This window comes from Fukomys damarensis, unplaced genomic scaffold (assembly GCF_012274545.1).
Source record: "Fukomys damarensis isolate Sample0158 unplaced genomic scaffold, DMR_v1.0_HiC HiC_scaffold_22, whole genome shotgun sequence".
NCBI lineage: Eukaryota > Metazoa > Chordata > Mammalia > Rodentia > Bathyergidae > Fukomys > Fukomys damarensis.
The window spans coordinates 727,035-729,794 of record NW_022900934.1 but is presented as its reverse complement, the minus strand read 5'-3'; positions in this window follow the sequence as shown (position 1 = coordinate 729,794).

The window sequence follows — 2,760 nt, the reverse complement described above, 5'->3', positions numbered from 1 at the left end:
TTTTGGTAGCAGGGATCAAACTCCAGTCCTTGCACTTACAAGGCAGGCACTGTAACTACTGAGCTAAATCCCTGGCTCTGCCACTCTCAGTCTTGGGCCACATAAGGTGTTTCCTCTCCAGTGAGACACCCCTGCAGATGTCCTACTGCAGATGACTGCATTCAGGCAGCAATCTAGGCCTGGCCAGCCTCTGTGCAGCATGGGGGTGACAATCTGACCCATCCCCTATGCCTGAGCCAACCGCTGTGTCCTGCAGAGTCTGCAGCCCCAACACCACTCAGAGCACACCAGGGGAGGAGAAGGGCCTTTCCTGAGCTCAGCTTTCTGGCCCACTAACGGTGCCCTCTACCCAGCGATACCAGCAGCAGAAGGCCACCCACTCTGGTGAGGTCACACAACTAGTGAGAGGCCACTCAGGTCCAACCCAGCCTTGTGGCTCCCAAGTACCTTCTCCCAACATGAGCCACAGCCCACAGAAGAGTCAGCAGCCCCTCAGCAGGACAATGGCTTGGGCAGCCTCGCTGGGCACCTCAGAGCTGCAAAAGAGGTGGGCACCCACCCTACAGCGAGGCTGAGCGGTCCTCACAGAGCTCACAGTGCCCTCTCCTCATGCTAACGACCACGTGCCAAGTTCTCCTTCCACTGTCCTCGTGCATTGCTATGAAGACCGGCCATGGCACTCCGCCTTCTGGGCAACTTGTGCTCCTCCACTTTAAAGGAAGAACGTCCTGAGCCAGGCATGGTGATGTATTCCTGTAGTCCCAATACTTGGGAGGCTGAGACAGCAGGATTTCTTGAACCCAGGGATTCAAGGCCAACTTGGACAACACAAAAAGACATCCACCTCAAAAGAAAAAAAGGAAAAAAAAAAGAGACGGAAGGAAGGGACGGAAGGCAGAGGGAAGAAGGAAGACCCTCCCTTTACACTCTATGCCAGAAGCTGTGGCTGTGGTGAGGATGAGTGAGCTGGTCGGTCTGGCCCCAGCATAGCCGAGGGGACCAGAAGAAAGAGATGGCCCTGGCGTCCAGCTGGGAGGACATCAGATGGCCCCTACCGCAAGCTGTTCCATGCAAGGTCTTCCCCTCTGGGCCACCATACTGGCCAAGTGAAGATGAAGTGCAGGGCTATGCCAGCCAGCCCAACGTGCCTTTCCATCCCCTTTCCAGGTACTGAGTCTTGACCTACACATTGTACTCCAAACTCCAAGAGGACTCTGTAGAAGCAGGCTCTGACAGAAAGCATCCGCTGCACCTCTGCAGGAACCCAGCCTGCCACAGACCAACCCAAGGGCACGGCTGGCCTTGGCTGGCCCCAAAGAATGGGCTCATGGGCTCTACCCAGTCCCTATGCCGGGCACACATCTGCATCGAACAAGGGCTGGTATCATATGCCTTCCTGGCCAAGGAAGGGTCTGGCTGAGCAGAACTGCAAGATCAGTAAGTGTGGAACCCACACAACCACAAGTCCTGAGCACCAACGGTCACAACCAACTGCACGGTGAGTGTGATGGTTAATCTTAGCTGTTGCCTTGATTAGCTTGAGAGGTGATTAGGTGACTAGTAAACCCCACTTCCGAGTGTGTCTGGGAAGGTCAGAGGGTGTGAACTTGGGGACTGTACCTACTGTCTGCCCTCTTCCTCTCTGGCCCTTCCTACTCTCTCTGCTTCTTAACTGCCAGTAGGGGAGCAGAGTTCTTTTGTCATACCCTCTGTCATGATGTTTTTGTCCTGGAGTGAGCTTACCATGGACTGAAACATCTGAAACTGTAAGCCAAAATAAGCCCTTTCTTCCATTAAAAAAAAAGGAGGGATAAATATCAGGTAGTTTGGTCATAGCAACAAGTACACTGGGCTCTTGACATAGAAGGAGAAACAGCAGACACCCCCATTCCAGGAAGTTGCAGCACTAAGCTAAAGAGGAGAGTGTCCCCAAGCCTCTTCTGTGATGGCCAAGGCTTCCTGTCCATCCTGATGGGCGGGGTGTCTCGAGGTCACCCTGTGGGCCTCTCTGAGCATCTGCGAGACTGGTCGGCACTGTCGGCCTCGTCCCACGAAGGGCACCCAGTACCCAGCGGGCACAGTGTCCTCCCAGCCTTCACGGGGCTCATGGAGCAGCAAGTAGCTGCAGACCTACTGGGTCCTCCTGAACCCCCATGGCACTGCCTCGGGACTCCCTGGGCCCTCTCAGCTGCCCACTGTAAAGGAGCTGACTTCACGGGGACTGGCTGAGCCCCCCGTTGGGCAGCGGGAGTTGGGGTTTGGGGAGCAAGTGTAAAGTGGGCCTGGCAGGAAGGACAGGCACTGGCTCCTGACTGAGGGCGAGGGTGTGGCTGGTCAGCCCAGGGCCGCAGGCGCCTGATGGGAACATTCCGGGGTCCACCAAACAGGGGTCGGGCAACAGTGTGCACTTCTACCTCCAGCTGCTGGAGACTGCCCCAACAAAAGCCCCGTACCCCTCTGCGGCCTGCCGCCCCTGGAGAACCGCAGAAGGCAGGGGCTCCGGAGAGGCAGTTTCCGGGCTCGCAAGGGCCAAGGGAACACACGGAGGACTCCGAAGGCGCACCGGGACTAGGAACCGCCGTGGAGCAGGTGTCTTCGCTTGTCGCGAGTGGGCAGACCCGCGGGCAAGAAGCGCAGATGGAGATGCAGGGGCGCCAGCCCTAGGCGGGCTGACCAAGCACTGCCGGGTCGAGGACTGGAGCAGGTCCTAGACCCCTCGGGTCCCCGGCCCAGCCGGGTTGCTCGCGGGCGGCCCCAGGC